Source organism: Pseudopipra pipra, chromosome 8, assembly GCF_036250125.1.
Source record: "Pseudopipra pipra isolate bDixPip1 chromosome 8, bDixPip1.hap1, whole genome shotgun sequence".
Classification (NCBI taxonomy): Eukaryota; Metazoa; Chordata; class Aves; order Passeriformes; family Pipridae; genus Pseudopipra; species Pseudopipra pipra.
Window position 1 is genome coordinate 11,472,951 of NC_087556.1, and position 27,667 is coordinate 11,500,617.

A 27,667-nucleotide genomic window follows, 5' to 3' on the forward strand; every position below is an offset into this window, starting at 1 on the left:
TTAGTTTAAAAGCCAAAATATTTATCTTGTTCAAAATCAAAGAGAAACAATACCCCACCATACCCCACCATTCAGAATTTGCTTCCTCCACACAAGAGCACTACATTAAGAACAAAAAGTTCAACCCAGATGTAGTCAGCAAATCAGCTGGCACGTCCACTGAAAGCCTATAAAGCACACATACTGCTAGGCTTGACGTCAAGAAGGTATAAATCAATTCAACACCCAAAGCAGCTGGAGGACTCTGACATCAGGCAGAGGGGTCTGGCTGCAGGCAGCTGCACACATGTGGGTGATGCCAGCCCTGTGAATGGCAGGAGGCTGACACCCTATGGTGGCCCGGGCTTTTAACCTGCCTATCTGGCAGGTTTTCCAGATGAAAGCAGTCTTCTGTCTCTGGGTAGCTCAGCTGCTATCTATGAATATTTTAACTACCATAAAAAATACATTTCCTCTACCCTGCACTTGTGACGTCGTGGGGCTGCCAGAGGCATGTGTACAAGCTACCTGATTTCTCTAAAGAATTGCAAGAAACACTCATTTAGGACCGACCTGTTGTGGTTATTTTGTAGATAACTTGTGAGTGTACAGAGAACAAGTTTGATAAGCTGTGTCTTCCTGTATATTTTCTGTGATGGCATTGCTTCCTGGTGCCTTGCCATCTTTTTCTTCTGAAGAACAGACATCAAGACTATGATTCTTCTGGGATTCCTATTCCAGATCCAAATATTTTAGCCTTCCATATTTCTTTGGAAAAAGGAAACCAATTTAATCTCTGTCCTAGGACAAAAGTTCTTTAAAGCATTTCTCAGTCTCCACATCATTATCACTTTCACTCACTCCAGCTCATCTCCTACATTATCACTGGTTCCCAAGGCTGGCTCCTGGACTTGTCAAACCTTTAGTTGCTTTCCCCAGCCACCTTATATAGTCACTTCTTGACATAGTGACTCTATTCCTGCCCCTTAGTTCAAAGGGCTCTTGGGTTCTTTGCCTAGACAATTTCTGGGTATGCAACTGTAGGGTAATTTTTTTCAATCCATAAATCCTGCCATTTCAGACAGGAAAAATGTGAGGTATATTAGAGTATATAAATGGCAGCTGTACTGTGTATTAATTCACTTGTAATGGGCTTCTTCACAGATGAAAGCTAAATGTATAACTTAGGAAAAAATTTAGTAGAGAACAGTATCAAAAAGAAGAGCTATGTTATTCTATATTAAAAAGATGATACACATCCTCTAAGTTTAATACATTAGTTTTAAAATACTGGTGATTGTATAAGACTTATTACACAGCTCAAGAGTTGAAACATGCTAGTATCATGAGAAAATTCCATTGAGAAAGTAAATCAGAATCTTCAATAATAGATTTGTATGATACCACTCTTTTCCATTCCTTCCCTTTTACATTAGCACCTACCCAATTGCTTCACCTCACAAGACAGACAGCGGGTCAGAGATTGTAGAAGTGAAAGCAATCTGATACCAAAAGTGTGTGCTACTCCCTTATGATTTTTAATTTGTCTTTTAGTCTTCTGGGCAGATAATTAAAACAGCTTCATGCAATAAAATTGGCATTCAGCATGCACAACCAAAGATAAATCACTTTTGTTACATCCTAACACTTTATACAGCCACAACTAGTATGGAAATTTACCAAAGCAACGGCATGGAAACAACTGACTAAGATCTACACAGTCCTTCAGCTGACTTTTTTTATCCAAGAATATACTTGAAAATATAAAGCTATCTTAGTCCTTTCTTTAGAGCTTCAACGCTTGTTCTTAAGCAGTATCACATTGAACAAGTTCCATAAAATATCACTGGCCTTGACCTTTCATTAACTTTTGTTCACAACCCCTACTTTTTAGGACTGATAAATTCAACTTGTACTGCAGTGGTTGTTTTAGTCCTACCTGTGTAATTAGCTTTTTTTTCCCCACAGCTAGTTTGACTTTTTCATTACAGTTCTGAAAGAGCCCTTTGTTTTTGCTAAAAATAATTTTTAAAATATCAACCACCAAGAAATAATTTTAATTTGACAATTTCTCAGTTGGAAGCCAAAAAATGAAGAGAAGTAGGTGTTATAACTGGTTGTATCTAAATTGTTTAAAACCCACAAAAATGGGGACGCTGTGATAAAAACTGCAACTTACCAAGTAGAACAGGCATGTGCCAAAGAGTTGCCTTGAAACCCTTGCATAAGTTGACTCACCACTAACAGAAAAAGATTTTTGTCCTTACCTTCCCCACCCCCTGTAAAAGGCATTCCTATCCTTCCCAGGTTTGTTCTCTCCTTAAATAATTTCTGCCTTCACTCTGGCCACTATGGACTGCTAGAGGACAGTAAAGAGATTAGGATTGCTTTATTTCTTGACTGAGGCTACGGAGGAAAATGAAGTGAAAAGGGGAGCCACCTCTTCAAAGTGGTGAGGAATCGTTTCTTCCAGATAGCAAGTCAAGGAAATGACACAGGTGGATTTCGGAATTAGAGTCTCCATCTGAACTTCCAGCCTATACTATTGCAGCAAAGTCCCCGCCCTACCAGCTCCTTCAGCAGGTCCCATCAAACTGTAGATGCAGGAGCACTGAGGGAGCTGCGATCACGCCAAATTATAGAAGTGAAGAAGAAAGGGATGAGAATTCCACAGGTAATACAGAAAATGGTTTCCCAGGAAGAGGAGGAAACGTTCATAATACATTGACCTCTCCTTCCTCAGCCCATGGAAGATGTTTACCTAGTTAAATGCCAGCAGTCCAGGACTAGCTTGCTTCGTGATTCAATGAAACACTGATGTCAATAGCTGGATTCCAAGCGTGAGAGAAATGTAGTTCTCTGTGCTCCTTAATAAGCCTGACTTTTTACAGCTGACCTATTGCAAGGTCCCAGAGTGCTGTGCCCATTAGTCTGCAGACAACGTGCTCAAATCACCTTTGCTGTCAGCAAAGAGCTAACAGCTTTCTATCTAGTAATTTCAAAAGCAAAACATTTATTTTTTGCAGCCAGCTGACAACATCTAATGCTCTGATCTCCAGAAAGCATGCAGCAAAGATTAGCCCAAAAACATGGTGTAGCTAGAAAACTGATGTCACAGCTGCAGGGACAGCACAACCCTTGTCCCTCACTGAACTCTCTGTGCTGTCCCTCTGCTCTGGGATGGTGTACTGACAGCTACACGGCTGCTTGTTCACCATTGCAGCAGTTCCTGTGTCAACAATTGGTTCATACTGTATCACAGAAAAACCATAAATAAATGTAATAGATAGGATAAGGCAAACAGGTTAAAGAGATTACAGTGCATTCAGAGTTATAGAGGTTTCAACAAAACAGTTTCATACTATAGCATAAATACATATACTAGAGTTTAAATAACACAATGAAAAATGAGAGATTTATGGGAGAGTGGCTGCAAGAAAAAGGCTATTAGATACTTAGGCATGACTAATGTACCTGATGGTTTATACACGCTCTTTGCCCCCAGTTTCAAATGGGCAGGTATCCATATCCCCAAATTTTTAACAACTACTACTCATATGCCTCCTCCCGGGCAGAATTAGGAATGGAGCCAAGAACTACATGAGCAGGAGGAAAAAAAGCTACATTTGTATTGCTGGAGGAGGTCTACGAATGCGCAAGGGTGCTTCGGGCACTTGGGCGAGCTGCAGTGGAGGAACAGAGCAGGTGCTGGCTCTGCGCTCCAGCTGGCAGTCACTCCCTCCAGGGCTCTCAGCCTGGCACCTCCAACAAACACCAAGGTCTCACATGCTCAGAAATAAGAATCACTGGACCATGAGGCCTCTCTATCATGCTGAAACACTTGTGCATGGTCCCATTTCTCAGTAGTGGCAGCTAGGACTGCCTTAGGCTCACAGCCTTTGCGAGTTGGCAGGTCTGGATCCTAGGCCTGCTTCCCTCACAGGAGGGTTTTTGAGAAATACTGACAAGTAATGCAACAGAAGTTTGATTGACATCTACCATGTTAACCTTTCGCTGTGTAAATTGAGGGCTGGAAAAAGGAGGAAGGAGGAAATGCAGACAAAGTTTCAAAGGCTTTTTTTTCCTATGCAAATCTCATTTTTCCATAACTTTTAATGAGTTTTAAACCAACCTGTTATCAATAGGCATGTTATATGTGAATTAATGTGGAGCACTAGAATGAAATGTAAAATGTGTTCAAAAAGATAAAATAGGACAGCACTATTGGCTGTCACTTATTTCACTTTATTCCTTCTACAGTACCATCAAAGCTAATCTTCTCATTACCTTTTATTTGCTTTACTGCCCTACAATAGATTTACATAAAGAATAAAATGTCATAATTTTACACACTATGAGTGGGACCTGGATAAAGAGGCAGGGAGAATGCCTTTGCACTTCATAAAGGAGAGTTCAAAAAAGATATCTCTGAAGAGGGAAGTTTACCATTGAATACATTAATCAAAACCAATGAAAACAGTATCACATCTGATAGGAAGCAAGGAGTTCTGGAACATTTGTTGGGCTATGGGCCAGATTTTGTCTTGTTCACACTGATAAAATCCACAGCAAATCCATTTAACTAATTTTGTTTCACCTTAGCCACAATCAAAATTTTGTTCAGAGGTGCAAATTCCCCATAAAAATATATTGGTTTCTTTCCCCTGTGATGTGACCTACCAAAGATGACACTAGGTACAGCTGTCAAGTCCATTACAATTCTTAGGTATTTTGCCAAACTGGCATCCAACATAAATTCCTTCTTAAATGAAGACAATACTCTTCCTTTTCCTAACAATTTACTGATATACCAGAATGAGGTGCAATACATTAGGTATGCGGGATTTAAAAAATTAATTATCAGCAGTTTTCAGTAATGCTGTAGAGCATCAATTATATCTTCATTTGTAATTTTACAAGACAGTGAAAATAACAGTGCCTACCAATTGAAGACTACTTTCACAAGGCGTGCTGTAAAATCCTCAGATATCAATCGGTATCTTCGTTTGACAATACACATGAAAGACAATGGCACAAGTGGTCACAGCCTGGTTTATAGATTGCTAATTGATTATTCATTGAACAAAAGAGTATATCCACCTGAATTACTCAACTTCCTTCCCGTAGGACAAGGATGTCCGTTCTGGAAAAATGGGAAACCAAATGTTACTTCACAGTCGTAGCCACAAGGAAATTAACTCCAACAGGAGTTTCATTTTACAGCAGCATAAATCCTTAAAGTTTCCACTGTCTCCAGGTGTAGAAAGGCAATTTGATAACAGAATCTTTTTAGCTTATTACAGAGCATCAATGACAGCAGTCTTCAAAGATTAAAAGAGTTGAATTCTGTCAGTACTTTGCTTGCACCATCTCTGTGGGTAACACTGCCCTCTGCATAGATCTCGAGAAAAGGCTTCCCACTTTGAAGAGTTGCATGTAGCAGATGAATTAACATTGTGACAGATGAGATACATGAGGTTTGTTTTTTTCCCCCACTTGTTCTTAAAAGCCACTATTAACCATCTGTCAAACAGACCAGCACTAGACCGTACACTTCAATCGATGTGCAGATATCACTTCTCACCTATGTTTCCAGATTTGTTATTTCAGTCATAGATGTTTGGATTCCTTCTTTTTCCCAGGGGAGATATCAGCATAGTAAACCATGCTCAATTTGGATTAGTAGCTATTGGCTTACAAAATTATACCCATACTCTCTACATATGCTAGAAGAGCATTTGCATTCATGGTTACTTTTGAAGATAATACAGAAAAATTATCATAAGAACCTCCACAAGGTCATTTCTTCCTCCAACCTGTGGCTTTAGTATTTTAAATATCATTAATTTAAAATGATACTTGATCTAGGGTCAGAAAGTGCTGAATAAAAGATCTTAGAAGTCAAATGTCTTCATATTGACTCCAGATGAGTTTCGCTCTGCAGAAATCGAGGTTGCACAAGGTAACAGAAGTAAACTGAAAAACTGAATGCAACAACCACGTAAGAGGAAGGGCTGGCTGGAACACACATTCCTGATGAAATTCATAGGTACTAAGAGATGTAGCAGCAGCAGTTTTGTCAATGTCCTTTCATTAGTGAGGGGGTTTTGTTGCTTAAAAAAAAACTCACAAAGCTTATCTCACTAGAGCAAAATTGTACCAACTGTAAAGTTTTCCTAAAACTACTTCAGGAACGTTCTTTCTACATGTGAAACCTCCAATGCAGTTAATATGCTCAGAGGACCAAATATCTTGTTTTCTGCCTGTGACTGTACATATTTCCTGAGCTGATCTGCATACAGGACAAACTTCCCAGAGTCTGCAACTTTTCTTGTTTTGCTTCTTCTTCCTTTAGATGGCCTAGCTGTCAGTGTTGACTGCCTTGTCAGACAATGAGCAATGCCTGTAGCTATCAAGAGAGCAATTATTTAAAACCAAGTTCACAGAAGTCAGCAGTTCCAGCTGACAACACAGACAAATGGAGTGAATACACTGATAAAGGTGGTGGTCCTCTAAACCTTCCCCATTCACAATATACAGCGTAGGCTGGCATATACACATACACCTACCTCATGGAAATATATTAATTTTTTGCATTGTAATTAGGAAAATATTTGTGGTTACAGCTCTGTAAACTCATCTGGTAGAAGAAATTTAAGCCAAATGCCTGCTTAGACAAAATTCTGTTATGCAAACTTTAAGTACAATTGTTCTGTTGCAGCACAGAGGTAATAAATGTCGGAAAACTAAAAGGTGCCACAGAACAGAACTGTCTCCAGGCCAACATATGTATCTATGCCATCAAATTCAAGAGGAGGAGATGAGAGTAAAGTAGTTCTAAGCTTGATTATCCAAGCTGCAGGAAAATGATTAGTGTATTAAGTGCTTCATTAAAAATATCTTCCTGAGCAAACACATTTACAATTTTCAAGGCCACATTCTCAGAAGCTTTGCTTATTTTCTTTTACTCTTGCTCCTTTAACTTCCAACTAGAATACACATTTTGCACCTATCACAATGTGAAAGTTCAGTTCACTAATGAGAATTCAGCTTTAATACATTACCCTTTCCGCTCCATCACTGGGATTTAAATCCCAGCTGGATGTTCATATTCATGATGAGGCTGCAATTATTTCTGCATCTCTGCTGCACTAACATGAGAACTTCACTTTCAGCAATAAGCAAAGATGTTGTAAATTCTCTCTATGAACATCTGAGATAGTAAAGATTCAAAAGAATTTTAATTATCCATCATCCATGGGATCCAGAACTATGCATTCGATTCTAAAAGATGTAAGAATCCACACAGGATTTCTCAGGGTTTTTAAAAGTAATAGAAACATTCAGATTAAGAACTCTCCTGTGTATAACTAATTGTATGTAGTATTTTGTATGAGTATTGTTTTCCAATGAAATTTCTGCAACATGAACTTGCCTGGGTGGCAATGAGACAAAGACACTCTAAAAGTAGCATGCTGATAAATCCTATAGATTTATGATTACATTAACCATAAGGATAGCTAATATTCTACAGTTACTCTGGCTGATTGCTTTTAAGTTACTAATGTATCAAAACTGAATTTTGTTTTAATTTTCAAACCTCTCAAATTTAATTGTAACTATAAATAATAGTTGGTAAATACTGAAATTTGGATAATTTATTAGATTGAGATTCTCAGGTTGAGAAGCTGAGCTTAGAACTCTGTGTCTAAATTATGTTAGTGCTATGCCTTTTCTTCTTGAAAGAGCTAAAGAATCCAAACTTCTCAAACACCAAGTATTTGTAATCATTCTGCATAAACTGAAGTCTGTAAAGAATCTGCCTTAATTATGCATGGAGCAGTCACTGGTAGGTAAGTAGCTTTTAATCAGAGACCCAACTGCCATTTTTTTTGTACCTGATCCCTAATGAATTACCCTGTCACATGTCATTCCTTTACCCAGTTAATACATCAAATGTACCTTTTCCATTTTGAGGACAGGACACACTTTATACCAAGTCTCTATACGCCTCATTTTATAAAAAGGAGAATCAGAGACTGTATATATTACATGTGAAGAAAAATTATGACATTTGTGTTTCATTATAATACCCTGGCTAGAAAAGCAAATCTGGGAGCAGAAGTAGCCCAGCTGTGGAAAGAACACAGAGAGTAAATTCAAAGAGAGCAGCAGTAATTACTATGCATAACACAAGAGCCAGTGTCTTGTCAGGGCCATGGATGTAGGTGACAAATTACATTACCAAAGAGTTGAAAAATTGCCTTTTTAAAATACAGTGGTAGCTAAAAAGGGAACTGATCCTAACTAGATTAGATCCAAACACAATGCTCTTCTTCAAATTAATGATTATGGTTCAACACAACATTATGGACCATGAAACCTATGGACCTAGGTCCATGTGGACCTAGAAATTAAAATTTTCCTTGTTTTTGTCATTTAAAATCAACAGCTACAAAATATACTCAATTTTCTCTTCTCTGACTAATATTTGCTTAGGTGACAGCCTCTTCAATGTATCAGGGAGCTGAAAGGTTGAATCTAAGCTTGTTTCATCTTTCTCGTCCAAAAAATTCAGTTGCAGAACCCCCCATTTTGCTCCTCCTTGTCCCATACACAAAGCTGCACTCGAGGTGCCACTGTAGCCTGTTGGGTTTGATAGGTTGGTTTTCCTTCTTGCTAGAGAACCTCCTGCCCTTCTGTCTTGACTTTTATTTTCCTTTGCAGAACTGTGATTTGCATTTGGGCTGGTTACCAGGGTGACTCAGCAGAACATTTCTGCAGAATGTCCCTAGGCTTATAATATGAACTGATGTAATTTCCCATATATCCTTCTCAGCAGAATCACCTGACAGTTCCAAGATGGGAAAATGGTGCTCAGTCATCATTATACAGTCCCTTACAGAGACAGACAGGTCCAAACCAGAATCCCAAAGTACCTGGTAGAAAACACTCTGAGCTCAACTCCAGCACTAGAACTGCAGAGTGTGACCATTCATGGCTCAAATACACCTTCAGCCAGTGTATAATATTCTGATCAAGGAAACCTGCAATTGATTTCCAGCAGGCTGTTTGTAATCTTTCATGAGTAGTAATCTTTCATCAGTACCACTATTACTCTATTAATAAGAAGTAAAAGATAATATGATTTTTTAAAAATTATTTTTACCACTGAATAATTATGTATTGCATTTTCTTGGCAGATGCAGAGTATTAGTATTTTGGGAAAATGTCACTGGTAAATTATCAAAGAGAAAAAAATGTCTCCCAAATTCTGCTAACCCACCAAATTCCATGCAGTGGACATCTAAACAAAAAAACTATTAACAACCAGCACAGTCACATATGTTCACATGGCTAGAGAGCCTCCTTTTCTCCTCTGCCATCCACAGATATGGTAAATCTGCCTGATGATATGAAATTTCATTATCACAAACCATTAACCATAATCAAATGGAAATAACAATCAAACTACTTACTTTGTGATGTGTGTGTGTGGGCAGGGAGGGTTTTTTTGACACTGAGCTACACAGCAGGACAGACTACTAAAATACTGTACTTTTTTCTGGTTGTTTGGAGTTTTGTTTCAGTGTTCTGCATACTAATTCAATCTTCCACCTTTGGAGCTTCATCAAACCAATTGAATAAGACAGCATATTAAGGGACATTACCTATCTTAAAATGCTTACGTAGTGCAAAATGTCCTGAAAATAGGAATAGGAATTTTTTCTTAAACAATTTTCATTAGGAAAGTCAGCCATTCCTAAAGAAAAGCCCCCAAAGTACTTCAACACACCACTTCACCTGCTTTCTGAAATTGAAGGTTTAGGGCTTTGTGACTCTAATACAGTGAACAAAGTTCACAGAGACAGTTGTGATAAATTATATGGGTTATAGCAGACATAGGAAGCAATGAATCATTCAGTATCTTGTATATTAGTTTCATTGTAGTCCTCTTTGCTATATACTTGTGAGATCGCAGTCCAGTGGATAATGTGAGCAGTCCTAACACTCCAACAAAACCTTCTTCTCAGTAGCCATTACTTCCCCTTCCTGCTGCTTGCTCAATTATGCTGAAAAACTGTATCAAATCAGAGAGCATCAACAATCTAGAAAACGTGCAGCTTAACCATAGCATGGTTAGATCAGCAAAGCCCAAACTATTTTAGAGCTACACACCAACATGCAAACTAGTTTTAAGGAAAATAAAATTACTTACTAAACAAAACAAACAAAGCTTAAATGGTCCAGAGAGTAAACAAATCAGATTCCTACATAAGCTGAAACAAAAAAGCATAGTGCAGAAAATAAACAGGGTCACTCAACTCACTCTGACATCCCCTCCATACCATGTAGGGTAAGGGAGACCTAAAAGAAGAGCTGTATTGGTTCTTTTAACTCTGGTCATCCTCATAAATATCAGGGAGAGACAAAGTTTGTTAGAGAGGGAATATTTGGGACTATGGAGTAGGTACCCATTAGCACAGAGCAAGAGGAGTGAATCTGGGAAACAAAACATCTCCTTCTGGGTCTCATGGTCCCATGAACTTATGGCCCACTTGTGGCTGGGGGACATCTTCTAGTTCAGTTTCCTCCCAAAGAAATACAGTTCATGAGTTTATGACTTCTCTGTGATATGAATTAAAGTATGGGGAGTGGAGATTGACTTCAAAAGCCCAATATTCATCTGAACTGCTAACTCAGACACACCCACAGTGGTATAAAGAGGAAAATATTCCTTTATAGTTACGGTGGAATCAAACGATAGTAAGTTCTCCTACTTTACAACTTCCTTCTCCCACTACACTTTCACTATAAATCTGCCCAGATAAATTCTACCCAAAGATGCAGCTTTCTTGAGTAGACAAGCTGTCACTCATCTGATTTCCTTTTACTGTTACTGTGGGCAACTATTTAGATTTGGCTAATTAGGAGGTGCAAAGAAATAAAACACAGCTATGTGAAAGAAAAGCAGTCACCCCGATGAAAATCTGAACAATAACAAGAAGGCTACACACTAGCATTATAGATATTTTGGCTGTGAACAGATATATGCAATGAGAGGAAAAAGACAAGTTCTCTGATGCAGATAACCTCAAATAACTTAATATCCTTGAGTCTGTGACGGGGGTAAACTTTGAATGCCTCCAATTTTGTCATGAATATTTCACACATCTCTAAATCTCTAAGACTAACAACACTTACACACATCAGAGGGGTGCTATGAGACTTAATTAATGTTTGCAAATCACTGTGAGACACAGGAATGAAAGGTGCTACAAGACTGCAATATCTCCTTGGTAAAACTTTCGAGAACAAATCCTCAGCTGGTGTTAATTGTCAGTTCCCCTCTAAAGTCACTGAAGCTATCCAATTTATAAGTGCCTGCTCCTCAAATCAAATGGGTTTTCTAAGAGGATAAATACCATTCTTATTAGAAAGATATCTGCAGAATAAAACACCAGTTTATCAGTATGTAGCTGCTACTGGCTCTGAATTTTAAGATATTCTTTACTTTTGACTGGTGACTTTCTTAGACTACAATAAGGGTCTTTACGGGTTTTTTTAACAAGTGTCTGACAATCCTAAAAATGAAATGCTGCTGTTACTGACAAATTCTGCCTTGTTTGCCTACATATCTAGTACAGACACAATGATCACCACCTACAACAGTGTAAGGCAGAGGAAGGAGGCAGACCCTTAGTCAGTGTACTTGCACCCCTCAGTGGGACAGAGACAACCAAAGTAGGTGCCCTTGGTCACGCCCACCAAGCAAATGGAATGTCAAAATAGAGCTCCTTTCTGGTCTACGTGGCTTTGTCTATGAAGAGTTTCTGACGCTCAGAAGACTACAAAAAAATCCACCCTGCAGTTCCTCAGCTCTTATGACTCACGCTTGCAGGTGCAAACGGTTACCAGGGTGACACACATTCACAGGCTCCGGGCTCAGAATCCTGTGTGATTTCTTACCACATCTTGCGACAAGCTGCTGCACCACAAGCCAGGATTCCTTCTGTGAGAGCTCAAGCAATTAACCCACGAGACATGCACTGAGAGAGCTTGTAATGGGAGTAAACTATCAAAACCATGTTGGTTCCCTGCCTGTCTTCAGTACCATCTGTCAGTATTGGCTATTATGGTTGCTTTCTGAGGCCAGAGTGCTTTTAAAAAGTTGCAATTTTCTGAACAACAGGGAGCACTTCTTGCTAAGCTAATATGAGGATTTTTGTAATGGTCAGCTTTGTAGCATCTCACAAGTACATCTTGAAAACAGCTTTTAGCACTCAGTTTCTGTCTCTCACCTGCTCTCCCCACAACACAAACACAAGCTTTCATTCAATTAATTACTTTAAAGCTAAAAAAGAAAATGTAATCCAAAGAGCATTTAAGACTAAAATACCAATCCTTGTATTTTAAAAGATCAAAGAATAAATGTAAGAACCCTAGCAAACAAAGCAAACCAGCTTGCCAAATTCATTCCTAAAAGTCTTTGAAGACCCCATGAATCTCTCCTCAGGGACAATATTTGAGATTCACACTTCTGTGATAACTATCACTACACCTGCAACTCTAAATTTTGCCCAATTCCCTAGAACTGCAGATTCACAATGTCAATAATATTTCTATTTAGGAAAACGTTGTCTGTAATTTTATTACACCTGTATGCATCTAAGGTGACAGCATCTATCAACACACATGCCCTTCAAAAGATTAAAATGCTGAAATAATAAATAGTCTCATTTATACACATCCTTCTCAGAGGATCCACAAACACTTTGTGAAAATATGATTTAATCCTCACCGTGCCTCTCTGTGGTCACGTTATTCTTATTCTGTCAAAGGGGAAAATGTATAAAAAGAATAAGCACACTCCCTAAGGTCACTCAACTAGTCAGCTGCAGCACAGGGAGCCTAATTTATGAGATCTGAATTCCAGTCAACAGTTCTGCTCCCTGAAATAACTCAACTCTTCAAGTTACACAGCACTATATGTTCCTACACTGCCTCGTACTTTTTCTTTTTTTTGTGCCATTTGGGAAAATACCATATATACATTTGGACTCATTACAGCAGTGTTCTCAACTTCAAAGTACTTCGAGCATAATTAAGAGGTTTTCATATAATGAAGGTGATTGTAATAAAATGTAATGCAGCTAGGAGCCATGGGACAAAAGTCTGATACCATTCTGCGGAGATTCCATGGATTAAGAGACACACACCAAATCATGATCATAAACGCAACTAATTAGAAAGAGAAGCACACTTACATTTGTCTCAAAAGACAATTATGCTAGAGGCTCTCTCCCTTTGTGGAAGCCATCTTATCACCAGCCTCTTTTTCTCCTGAGACAAAAATGATATAAAACTTTCATTCACAGATGAAAAGATGTCCAAGATATAAAATATGTAATCAATGCTCTCAATTATCACCAAAACAAATGCTTCACCCCCTGTTGCCCTCTAGTTTACTGTCAGGAAACATGCTCTAAAACCTTAGGACAAAAAAAAAAACCAACTAGATAGCTGCATTTTAATTTAGACTTTGACAAGTCTTAGCACAGATTGCTTGAGTGAATCCTTCTGCTGAACAGGGACATATGCTGGCCAAGAGTCAGAGTGCCAAAATACAGACCTAAGAGGAACAGACTTAAAATCCTTGCTGTGCCTCATTTAAACCTCCAGTTCGTTTTTTTTCCTTTCAGTCTTAAGTTCCTCTTTGCAATCTTGATTTCTTACAAGAATTAAAAAGATTAATACTGTTGTTTTGCAGCACACACTGGGGTGAGAGAAATGGAAAGGCTACAGATAACTCATTCTGCTGTGCCATATGAACAGCTAGCAAGGTTTAAAGTCACCTGGTACCAAAAATAATATCCCATTTGGTTACAGAGAGGGCAAACCAACAAACCTCACCTTAATGAACTCCAGGTCAGTGAGGCTGACTGAATTCAACTCTTATGACAAACAGATGGAAGCCAAGACAGTAACATGGACATGGGAGCATCTTTCAGGAAATCTGGATAGATTTTCTAAAAAGCTCTTTTTGAATCTTGCAACAAACCCTAGCCAAATTTTAAGCATCCTGGGATTGGAAATACACAGTACTTGTACTGTGTACTTCCTTGTAAACTTCTACTAGGAAAAGTTTCTCTGAGTAAGTAAAACCATCATTAGACTGCAAATTTTTTTCCTTATAGTTCCCATTACATTGAAAGAAATGAAGGGATCAATTTTTTAAGAAGTTACAAGAATGAGGTCAGGCAAACAGATGTCAACTTTTTTTATTTTTAAATTTCTTAACATGTTCCAGTTATGCTGGAACTCCTGCATGATAACCTTTCAACCTACAGACAGTAAGCTTTATTTTTTCCTTTAGGTTTCATTGGCCTCTTAGAAACTGTGGGTCTGGATGGAAACTGCACATTAAGCTCAAAAATGCCACAAGAAAATTTAACAAACTCTTGTCTCCTGAGAAGGTAACAAAGCAGCTCAAAGCAAAAACACAAAGAGAAGGCATAAACCATCAGGAATTTGATCTTAGAATTGAAAAGGGAACTCAATTGGGGTACTTTACAGTGTGAGTTAACAGGGCAGAGATTTCACGTTGTACATGTAAAATTATGCAAAACACTAACCAGTAAAGAACTTTATAAGTGAGTGCCAATCTCCTAAACAGGATGGTGTTGATGATTCCTGTGCACAGTATCTTTAACATATAGCATATAATTTTGTCTCAGGGGCTTTTTCCACAGTCATGTTAGAATGCTTTTGGATGTTCATGTTTTTTATTCAATACACTATGGGAAAATATCTGGGAGGAAAGAGTAATATAACAGTGATCTTAAAAATGTAGATTTGTGGCATAGGGCATTTTTGAACAGGAGGTCTCTGTTCTTATGGACTACTCATCCAGTTGTCTGGAGCTGAGGTAATCTCCTACCTTACTTGGTAAAAATCACAATCTTTAAGTCCCAGAGGAACAACAGTCATTCCTGGAACTGCAGATAACAGCATTATAATTGTTTTGCACTGGTTAATCCAGGTTTATTTAAAGGACATTTCTACTGAGACTTCGGAGATGCTTCAGGGCTGGTTGTGTGCAGGTTGGATTCAAACAGCGGACTGCATTCCTACTCCTGCTAGTGTCATTCCACAGGGTGTGGATAGGTTGTTTACACACAGTGTGCCTTGATTTCTCTGCTTAGAAAAACAGGGGTGATGAGAATATGTGCTGACTCAGTAGGAAAGCAAAATCAAATCCTCTGAAGTATGCAAGGACTGCCTATAACTCCTCCTGTCATAAACAAAGGGTGATCACAATCATAATGTTTTCTACTCTGTAGCTTGTAATCCTTTCTTTACTAGGCATTTCACAGTTTTAAATTAAAAAATTTAGAACAAAAACCCTAAAATTACGGCAAAACCCACCATCCTACAGCACTGAAATTAAATGGCTCTAACAATAAATCAGTTCAGATAACATCCCTAACATGGCCTTGATTTCACAAATCACTTGGTGCACATACTTATCTTGAAATCCTGAAATTATCATATTAAACCCAATGAGATCCTTAGTTGCTGAAGCACTCTGGTAGATGAAGGGCTATATTGTGTTTTACATAGGCCTTTTTATTTTTGTTTTTCAAAAATACATTTAGTATCAACATTAGGAAGAAATCCCACAAAATCCAAACCCACAAAACAGAAGCAATCTAGTGAGATCTACCACCAGATCGTTTGGAGACAAATATCCTACAAGGACTAGCATTCTGTATTTCTCAGTCAAAATACAGAATCAAGGTTTTCCCTAATAAAAAATATCCCATCTGTAAGCAAACGGTTTAAGATGCCTTGAAAAGAAACTCAGTCTTTGCAAATTCTGGTTTTGTTAAAGAATGGATTGATATTATGCAAGATTTGCCTCCAACATCTGCTGTTACTGATAGCTTTGGAAAGGCTTGGTTACTGTCCTTGTTGCCAGCGTAGCATGACCTTTTTTTTGTTCTGTATTCAGATTGCTTTTTTACTGTAACTAAAAGCTAAAAGTTGGAACTGAATATTCTTAAAGCTTCAAGAAAAGCACTGGGTTCCTCCACCATTTCTGAAGCTTCATTCCTTTGTGGATGAAAAAAAATAAACACTCTTTTTTTTACACAGCATGAACTCAGACTACTAGTTGACTTCAGGTGTCTTGTTTTCTAACTTTATATGATGGCAGTAGTGTGCCAGGCATTCTTTACAGAAGTAAGAGGAAAAGGGCTTTTTTTACTTGGATTAGATCTCTCAGGTTTGATTTTCCTTGTTGCTGAAGCAGTCACCTGCCTTATTTTTAAAAGTGCAGAGACCAAAGCAGAGGTTTTCCAGTGCACTTTAATCACTGTGGAACAGTCCTCCTACACCAAGTTCTTCTGTTTATATACTAGAACACTGCTGTTCATGGCAGTATTGACTTCTACAGTCAAGTTCAATTTGATACTCATCCTAAATTTTATCTTCCCTTCCATCAATTCTTCACTTCCATCTCCTAATCAGCACTCTGAGTTTATATTTATACATTTGATTACCTGCTCCCAAAGGGACCACTAAGGTATTTAGTCTTTTTCAGTCTCACTCTTCTGATTTGTCTACTGTTCTCTACTTTTTCTAGTCTTTGCCTCAGAATTAAATATGCCTCCCATTATTTGTATCATATTTCAGCAGATTTCCCTGAAAAACTGCATGACACTGAAATAAGAACCATCAAGCTGCAGTGAGAATAGAGTTTGTTCCTCACAAACTCTGTCAGATTTGAAGGTTTTGATTCAAGGTTTCCATTTTTGCACTCAACCAATCAAAGAGAATTTCTCTGTCAGAAAAAGCCAGACGACCAAATTTGGCCAACTTCTCTTATGTACAAACAGATTTGCACAGTCTCTTCCTTCTTCTCAGGGAAGAGGAAGCCTCTTTTTCCATTTTGAAACCACAACTCATGAGAGATGATTCCTCATGAATAATACAGGACTATTAAAAACACTGAATGGCCACTTAGGAGGGCAATATTTTTCCCAGAAGGATCACTTTTCATAGAGGAAAATTGTTGACTCCCTTGCTACTGAAAGTATTTGTTTCTGTAAAAGTTGTTCCAAGTTTTCAACAACTCAGGATACACTGCAAATGTAAATGGGCTTGTACAGGTGGGTCTTTGATTTATCAATCACGTTTACCACAGTTAGACATTGCTTTTTGTCTTTCAACAGCAGAGCTACCAGAAGTTTCAATTAAAATGGATCCATCTCTCTTCTGCGTATCTGCTGCTACCTGGTTGTGTGGGGGTTTTTTCCTCCTGCTTGCAGATGGGAAATGAATACAGTCACAGTTAATTGTAAAATCTTGCTCCATTAGACAGATTACAGAGCACACCAATTTAGTCAGTTTTATTACTCCCCCCGGGTTATCCACTCCTATCATGCACAGTTATTTACACCTGAATTTTTCATGGTAGAAGTTTGAAATTCGGTAGCAAGCTGTACAGAAACAGATCTGTTTCTGACAGCATGCACTCTTCTTAGTGTCAAGATTAAAGATGTTTTGATGCTTAAAACGTGCCTTGGAATGTTCTCAGCATAAAGATACCAGCAAAGAGAACATGCAAACAGTGTAAAACTCTACTGCCTGGCTTTGCCTGAGAGAGAAAGTGGCATTTATAGGTCTGTTTGATGTATAATCTCTCAAATGAGGAGTAATAGCAATCATGCAGGTGAAGCGTATCATACCACCTTCTACCCAGTGCTCCCCCTTCCTACCTAAAGAGGACATGAACTTCCTCATCAAGCCTTAATGGTGCAGAAATTTCCCCGACTACAGCAGTCCACGGCACACTTTAATTTATTGCATTTAGGGCTATAAACCCATGTTTTACTACTGAAATTAATTGTGTCTGACACTTCCATCACATTAACACACATTAGGCACCATGACCTTTGGATGATCAAGGAAGACCTAATTTAATAATTTAGAGACAGTGTGATGTCTGAGTAGGTCCCAAAGGGGAAAGAAAAGTGGTATGAAAAATGATCCTATTTCATTCGAGGGGATATTTGCTTACTAAATCCCCCAGCAGAACTTTGGCTGCTACTTTACCATAATATCTATGGGTCACATACAGCACTCTTAAGTTCTCACAGTGCTATATATTCCTTGTAATGCTGGTCATGTAATGCTCCATCAAACACCCTCTAAATTGTTAGAGGAACAACGCACTTTTGCCTGCAGGACTGCAAACTCACAACAGAAGTGTTTCTTAAATAGCAGCTGGAACAGCAAATGGACTAACAACTGTATTTAAACAAAGGCAGCCATAATTCACTTGAAGCTTACAGTAAAACTTTGGCATATTTAAAGAGATCATTTTGTCAGAAACAGCAAAATCAAACTTAGCCCTCAGTTACAGATGATTGATTCCAATCAGTTTAACTCAATCTTCATGTGAAAGCAGATATAATTCAGTATGAATGGGCAAGCTGACAGAAAGCGTGACAGACTGAGATTAGCAGACAGACAGACAGCATGGCCAATCCCATTCAATTTCAAAATACTGAGGCCTCAGAAAAGTACTCCCCTACAGCACATACATGCCATGGGGTGCAGGGGAGATAAAGGGTCATAATGTAAACTCACAGAGGTTTATACCCTGTGTCTGAAGCAAAAAGCTCTCCAGTATTAGGGCTTGAGTGACCTGCAAAAACAGACTGCCAATGAAGACTGCCAGACTGCAAGGGAAAATGGAAATCTACCTCTCTTCCACATTTCTCTTTAAATAATTTCAGTAATTATTCATTTGTTAAACCGTTTTTTTAAAATCCTAAATTGAAATTTTACTTTAAACTTGGTATGACAATTATTGTATGGTAAATTCGTAACAGGCTTTTTATTGAAGATTTAACAACTATGTACTAGTTAGGGTGCAGACTTTAATCTGTATGACTAGGAGAAGAAAAAAAACAGCTACAAAATAATTTGCTTCATTAAAACTTAACACCCAAAAACATGTGTCAGGTTAAGTGGAAAATGAGGTCATACTTATGGACAGATCTGAGGTAACACAACTATCCACAGATTTCATTTGGAAGCAAATTCTTCCTGGTTTGTTAATTCTGTTTGACTTTTCATACCTGGACAATCCTTTTTAAAAATCTCATCACAGCACAAATGTTAAGTGTCACTTGTACTCAACTAATCTTCTCTTGGGGTATGAGGACCTGCAGCTCTTACCTGTGGCCCAGGAGGAAGCAGCTCCTCTTGCCAAAAAGGCAGCTGGGTCACACTGCTCCTGGCCCTGCCTGACGAGACCAGAATTTTTAAATAGTGTAATCTACTGCATCAGCTCCTGCCCACCACAAGCTGATTTTCACAGCTGTTAATTGCCAAGAAGATACCAAAAAGAAATCATAGATCTGGAAGTGTGAGAGTAAGTAGTTTTCATTTGTCTGAAATTAGTTCCTAACTCTTTTTTTCCATGAGGGTTTTAAATGTGAAATTAGTAAAATTCAGAGCAAAATAATTTTCTTAGTATGCAACAACTAGCTCTTTTCAATGTCAGCTTCAGCCTTGTCCTTGTACACATTAGTAAGTAGTAATAAAACAAGCAAAAAAGTAAATATTAATTTAAAAAGCACTAACAAAATGTAAGCATTAGTTAATTAATTTCTAACTGGTTAGGGAAGAATAGGTAAGACTGTGGGATAATAGAAGATACAGAAATAAAAGAGAAAATATTATAGATAGGGAAATGAAAAAGAAATAGATGAAGAAAGATGGAATATGACAGGGAAGTTGCAGTGGATGACCCTAAGTGATACCACCAATGATGGAAGAAACCAATGAAATAATTAAGACAATCAAAACTGTTAGTGCTAAGTGACAACTATATGTTTATGCAATGTAACTAACTTGCATAAATGTACCATGACATTGTTGCAATGTATTTATATTAACACCCACTAACATTAGTAGAAGTTACACCCTCTTGATAACAGTAAAAAGTTTTAGATGTAAACTAGAAGGGAGGATGAACACTAAAAACACATTCTGTTTTCTCTTCCTGCAGTGAATTTGATACTTTTGGGCTCCAATAAAAAACATATGCTTCAAAAATCTATCTAAAAATGTAAGATTGCACTCCCTCACCTAGCATAGCCTACTATTAATCCACTTCATCTGGGATGGGATGAAAAGATGAAAATGCACAAGCAGGTAAAACACAAGACTGTTTTATCTTCTGAGTGTACCTTCATGGAGTTAATGAACCACAAATATCTTGATAAATATATAGCCTGAGAACAGTAACTTGTTGATACAAGATATAATTTACCATATAACATGAACAGCAAGCACAGACAAATTAATTTTCTTTCTTGTTGAAAGAATTAGGCTTAGTTCTCAGGTATTAACAGGCATGTATTTATTTTCTGCCACAGCTGCAACATCAAGGCTCCTCTAAAGCAATTAGCAAAGTGAAAAGAAAGCAGTTACATTCACTTTACAGGCAGTGGATGGTATTTGTACTTATGTAATTTTCACACCTTGAGCAGAGTGTCCTAGTTTTCCAATTTTCTTGCCTCTCCACACTATTTACAACTGTGTCATGCTTCTCTCTCCTTAATGCAAGCAATTTTGTTTTTGACAGGAATTTACAGTCCTTGGCATTTAGTATACTCTCATGAACAATTTCTGTGCTGGTTAGACTCACATTTCATGCAATTTCCCTGTAAAGCAAGTCATCTTTGCTTGTGGTGTTTACTAAAACAGAGTTGCTAAGAAATCTTCATTCCTAAGTAGTGCTGTGCAATGCTATGAGGTGATTGAGGACACATTGCCTGTCATTCTGCTTCTCAGCCCACCACAGACCTGGAGAATGAAAGATGTATTCACGGGCATAGGGTTTATTTGTTACACACGTCATGTGCACACTCTGCCTGTTTTCCTTCCCTCTTTCTTCCTTTTCCCAACTGGGTGGGTAGTATTTGATAATTTTTGCACACATTCATAATTCAGAGAGAGAAAACAACTGTAAATTAAGATTTTTACCTCATGAGATTCTGTCTACTCTCTATAATGCTATGTCTGTTATCTCCCTGTTGCGAGAACCTCTGATAAATTAAGGCTACTGAGGAAGCAGCATGGACATACAGCATTTCCCATTACTGTTTGTATTAACTACTCTTGTTTTGACACACCAAAGGACAAGGGAAAGAGCTGCTGAAGTAGGATACTGAATTGTTTCTACAACTGCAGGCAGTGCAGCAGTCGATGCTTATGCATCCCCATCCTTGGTTTGCATGGTGAAACATGCATGTAGGATGTTAAAAATACACATAAAACAGCCATTTACTTCTGTTACAAAAATTTAGTAAAGGATTTGGTTTAAAACTCCATTCTTTTGACCCTCTTCACTGCTGTTCTCTGGGAAGTTAATCATCAATTAGAAGGAAGAACAGGTTTTCTGTGAAGCATAAGGTTTCTCTGTGATACATACTTCTGTTGTAGGCATTTTTTCAGTGCCTTTGCTCTGTTTTTTCTAATGGATACCTACTGTGAGGAGAAAGTGACAAAAGCCATATTCTTGTCTTCTTTACTCATCCCACTCAGAGGTATTTCTATTAATTGTTGCATCTAAGAACTCATCTTTACTGATCAAAAATTCATAATTCTGTCGGCCGTACTGAATTACGAGCCGTATCTCAGTCTGCTTTGTGATGAGTTTGAGAAAGCACATTAGGATGCTGAAGCCTAAGTCAAAGGGAATGCTCCCTTTTCAGCTGTTTAACCTATCTGCTTTGCTTTCCATGTAGCAACAGAACATTAACATCCTTTCAAAAAGATTTAGTCAAATTCCAAAACCACTTTATGTGGCTTAACATATACCACCTGCTATCATATTATCACTGGTGTTTCTGAGGGAAAGCACGGCAGCTGTGTATCAGTGTCCACTTAACTGGTACTGTTTGTTTCTCTTTTGGGTTTAGATCTTTTTCCTATTGTGGGACTTTTGCTTTATCACAGGGTAAATGATAAGCAGAGTGTACAGTTTGAATCTGTGCAAAGTGCCCTTTGCTGCACAAGCACTCCCTGTCCTTGAATACGAGGGGATTAAAAAACATGATGACTTTTTATTCTGATAAAATTACAGGGCTTGCCAAGACCAAAACACTTTCTTCATATATTTAAGCAAAGAGTCTGTTTATGTCAGGCAGAAAATGATCAATACATAATCATTACTGTTGGAGGGAAAAGACGAAATAAATTATAGCCTAAAATTTTGAGACATACCTCTGTCTCTTGAAGGGAAAATTTAATCTATAATTTAGACAAACCACTGAACAGAATAGTATCCTTCCTTGAAATTATTTTCACATGCTCTAGTGCTTCATCTACTTTTGATGTGATAACTAAGCTGAAAAGTGCTGACTACCCACCCAGAAAACAATTAAAGAAACTTTGATTCTGCATATGCTACACAGAACAATTTGGAGAGAAGAGCAAAAAGAATGCAACATTTGGGACCATTTTCTATATTTGCAATAGCAGACAATAAAAATATCTAAAGGAAATTCATCATATAAAATTATGCAATATGTACTCTGGCTACATTCACCAAATACTAATTAAATGGGCTCTAAAAATGCTGATATCAAGCATTGGGACAGTGGAGGGGAGAGGGAGAGGAGAGAACACGGGAAGCAGAAAGGAAAAGCAAGAAATTTTGGAAGCAAAACAATTTCCATAAATTCATTATTTTGGATTATTGCTTGAGATTTAATACAGCTAAAAATAGACCAGAAAGCACTACTGCCCTGCACTGCTACCCAGCTCCTATAACACAAAGGCATCCTGTCTTGAAAAGATGCCAGACAGCATAAATCCCTGATAAGCTGCATAAAACCAAATGTGAACAGCACTATATTTTTCATCCATACCTCTCATAAACACTTTTGTCTCTGGGAGTACTGGCAAGACTGTTCCTGCAAGACATTGCACCTTGAATACATCAAGTGTTTTCAGATATTCCTTACTTTTGGTATACATGGATTCAAATTTATTTCCTTATTCTTTGCCATCTGTCACACAAACTCCTAAGGTACCTTTGCTATAGAGATTACAGTGCCAGATGAGATAAACTGCAGTTTCTTTTCCTAACTGCCATGAGCACTATTGAAAGCTAAAATTTTGTTCTTTGTCTCTTATAAACTTTTGTACCAACAACACAGAGGCAGGAAAGTCTTAGGTTTTCTTTCTCATAAATAGTTTATGTAAGAATACCCAGCCCAGAGTCACTCCATGACAATAAAAATAAAAAATTGGTATTATTAAATTACATTTTTCTACAGTATTTAAAGCATCAGAGCTATTCTGCCTCACAAACTAATCCACTTTACTGCCTTATTAAATACAACCGAGCAATTTTAACAATAATACATTAGCCCAGCATTTATATATTCTTTTTAAGACAAAGACAGATGACATGGAAAACCAAGAATTTTCATAATTACCCTCCAAGTAATATTTGGAAAAAAAAGCCAAAATAAATTTTCTTTTAATGCCTTCTTCACCTTTACCGATGACAACAAAAAAATAAATGCTCAAATTAGTTTTTGGAATCACAAACAGTATTTCATTTTAGTTGTTATGAAATCTTGAGGCTGTGTTAGTGGTTTGGTTTTTTTAAATAACAAGAATAATTTGTTCATGTAAAAATTTTCATGCTATGGACAAGATCTTGAAAACATGAAACCTTCATGTTTCATTACCTAAAATGCAACAAGGATATTAGGGCTCAGATTATTTATCTGACAGCCAGCTTTGTGTGCTTACCTCATGAGATTTTAGTTTTAGTTGTTGAAACTACTTCTGTTCACTTATCAAGGTTCTATAGAAAGTATAAGCAAAAGAAGTAAGAGTGAAAGATATTTTTCAAAGACCAGGATATGTATGTACTCTACTACTAAACTTCATTTCTTCACAGTCTTCAAATGCATCTTTTCATATCATCTCAACTTCCGATAAAAATGCATTTCTATTTCTTTTGAATTTTAGGCACCAATACACATTGTGATCTTGTGATATGGCTAGTAATGAGAGTTCTTCAGAGAGCATAAAGCTTTGACATTGCAGGGTTAGATACACAGAAATGCTGTTCCATTTTCCAATCTCACTTTTTCAGACTTGACTTTTCACAAGGAAAAAATTTATATACAGCTGTCTTGGAACAAAGAAATAGCGCAATTTTTCGTTGTATTTATTGCAAAAATGTAGAAAAAGAAAAAAGAAAAAAGTTATATAAGCGCAAATATTACCATTTTCCTCCCTACTCTGAAAGGCATCTCCAGAAAAGAAAATCATTGCGCTTGCCCTTCCTGGGAAACAGGAATAAAGAAGCATGAGTCAAGCAACAAATATAAGCCCTTATGGTTTCCTTAATTTCATCATGCAGCAGCAGGGCTCAGTCAGGTGTCTGTAGGCCTAAGGAATTCCTCCCATCCTGGGACAAATTACTTTATCAAACGAAAACCTGAGGCTAAAGAAACAACCTTACTCATAAAGGAAATCCCATGGGATTTCCTGCTCTGGATTCTACTGTCTGTTTTTACACACATCAGTCCTAATCAAATATGTGGTCACTAAACTGTGAGGGTTTTACTGAACGAATTGGAAAATCAGAAAGTTCAGCAGCTTGGGGCAGAGCCAAGTCTCACCACGTTTGAAAAACGTTGCCTAAGAAACCATGACCAGTTTTATGGAGAGACTTCTGTGGAGCTGTTTTTCTGTTGATGCTGTACCACCCCGGGGATGTTTTGTTGTGACAGGTTTCTGAGCCTCCCAGACCACTTCATATCAGATACAGTCATACCGAAAACATCTGAATTTCACTGAAGGGATAAAGCTTTCTGTAAATGTACGACCACACAGAGGAAAAGCAAAATCCTTTCCATTATGACTAAGTAACACAGGTGCATGAAATAGGTTGTCAAGGAAATGCTGTGTGCTACAAATCACCAGAGCTGCAGTGCAGATGAATGTACTGGAAGCCAGAAAAAGTACATGACAAAATTTAGATTCCAGGTGTGAAATTCTGGAATCCAAGTCAGATGTACCTCAACTCCTCTCCCTTTCCTACCACCCTTTACAGAACCTCCCCTTGCCCCCACTTCCCTTTTTTCTGCCTTTATTTTTTTATATATTTGGTTTTTTATGTATTTGATTCAATTTACAGAAGAATTCCACAGATTAATTTAAATCAATTTGACTTCATCCTTCAACACTCCTGGCTTTTTTGGTAGCTTTCCAAAATTTAGTTTCCAAGTGTTTTAGTCATTATCAGCAAGAAATGAATAGGAAAAAAGATAGAGGAGGAAAAATGTTTTGTTTTAGCAGATGCTTGAAGAGACAGACAAATGCAGGTGAAGACAAAGCAAGGTTGACCAGGGAGCAGCTGAGAAGTCTGCTCACTGCAAAAGGAGGTGGTGAAGAAGCAAAGGCCACAACAATGCCAGCAGAGCATGAACAAGGAAGAGGTTTACTCAATCCAAGTATTTCAAAGTAATCCTTTGCTGCAGCACTGCTCTTAAACCAGCATACCCCTGTAATACTATTTATTTTGTGTACCCACAGGAGCCTGAAGCTCACAATAATTTTCTGAAAGTTTGTTCAGTTTCTGAAGTGGCTTTTATCACCAACCACATGCCTGAACTATTGTCTTTTCCCAGCCAAACTGGTTTAGAGCTGGATTCACTGCACTGCAGTCATTGCACCCTGGACAAGCCCTTAGAAACCCCACTGTGCAGAGCATGTGGAATAAATCAGGGCTCTCTGTCAACTCACATAGCTTTGCTCTCACAAGCTGCTTCCTTGGCCTAAGCCATGTCCCAGAACTGTAACCATTTCCATTGAAACAGATCCTTTGAAAGTCCTACAAATTAAAAGGAAAGTTTGGAATTCATATCAAATCAAGTAACTTTGTTGCCTTCCAAATCCTTCAGCAATTGAAAAATAAGTAAGGAGCCAGCAAGTGACATCTGCACATCCCAGAAATATGAAAAAGATACACCAACACAAGAACTAACTGGAAGTTTTGCAGCTTTACTTTTTGTTGGTTTTTTTAATCAGAAAATGTCAGTTTGTTTAAATCTTAAACTTTTAGTAAGAAATCTTGGATTTGGAGAAAAAAAATTGTTCCTAGGAGAAACTTCTCAGGACTCAGAGCCCAGGAGCTTGCACTGTGGTTTGCTGAACTGCTTTCATGTTCCAACTACTTCTCTAGCTGGAACTCCTAGACTTCACTAAGAACCTTACAGATTTTATTCTGGGAAAATTTGTTTGATACTCTGAAGGCATCTGGAAATAAAAAAAATCTTCTTTTGACTCTGAACTGTTGTTCCACTTACGATATCTCACAATATTTTCAGAACATTTTCTTCCTGTGAGCTCTCATACCACTTGAACAGTTTTATTTCTATCACAGAGTCTATTAGTTCAGTAAGACTTATCACAGTCTAAAATCAGAAATACCAAAGTCCTCAGCGGTCTTAAAACCCCCAATTTGAAATTATATTGAACTGAACAAGGCACATAAGCTCTTCAACATTTGGCATGCTCGACTGTGTAACGGAGGAGTTGCAAAACAAATCTGTAGGAACAATTCTAAAAGTTTATTCCATGTTCCACAACACCAAGAAATCAAGAACACCACCAGAATAACTGAAAAGCCTGGTTGAAAAACTTATAAAATCTCCCATCTAGAAATAAGTATCTACCAAAGAACTCACATAATGACTGTGCTCAAAAGGTTGTGATTAACCTCACTCAGTACTAAAGGGATTTGCAAAACCAGACCCCAAAGATACTTCTGATCTGGGGAAGGTAAGCACTTTTTATTGAAAGTTCTGTATTTTGGTATTGGCATAAAAAGTATTATTGGACTTGAAGTTGTTTCAAGGGAATCTCAGTTCGTGGCACAGAGTCCAGGCTTAAATTACTACAAATTCTCATGGGAAAGGCTTTTATGAGATAAACAGCCATTTGATTTATTTTATTTTTCTTTTCAGCTGGAATACACACCCTCTGGTTTCCTTTGCTTTCCATTTCACTTATGTGGCTTTGTTTGTTTTGGTGCTACATATAATGCAAATTTCCCAGTCTGCTTGCTAATGTCCTCAAGAACATTAGCAGCCTAAATGACAGAGAAGACAGCTCATGCATTCTTTACCCCACTCTAAAAACCATGCAAGAAAAAACCCACCAACTTCTGTGGTGCATAACTTTGTTTTTAAGATATCCTGAACTGCTCCCACATCTGACACTTTATTGGAAAATCCTGGCAACCTGCTTTGACTAGAATCTGCTATTAACATTATACCTGGCACACGCACCTCTGAATTACCACAGTAGCTGACAAAACTATGAAACCTAGAGATGAAAGAAGTGTCCTCAAGAGAAGACACTTCCCTCATCAGACTCACAACAGTGAGCATGTACCTGTGTGTTCCTGTACAAGAGATCATATATCTTAGCCCTGCCTATGAGTAGCAAATATATGCTTTTCTAGGAGGATCAAGTTCACTTCTGGGCACGTTCAGCTCTTAGAGGTAAGTCCTGATACTGCTTTCCTGTGTTTTACAGAATCATGTATTTTTATGCTCCACATTAGAAAAAT

At 37.8% G+C, this 27,667-nt stretch overlaps 1 protein-coding gene across 1 annotated transcript in view; it reads right to left on the minus strand.

Moving 5' to 3' along the window:
* Positions 1–13,325, minus strand: part of LOC135417901 (mannose-binding protein-like) — an 85,882-nt gene extending 72,557 nt beyond the window's left edge. The window contains exon 1 of the mRNA XM_064662544.1: positions 13,248–13,325. The gene's annotated coding sequence lies outside the window, so the exon portion shown is untranslated. The remainder of the gene's footprint in view (positions 1–13,247) is intronic.
* Positions 13,326–27,667: the final 14,342 nt, after the last annotated feature.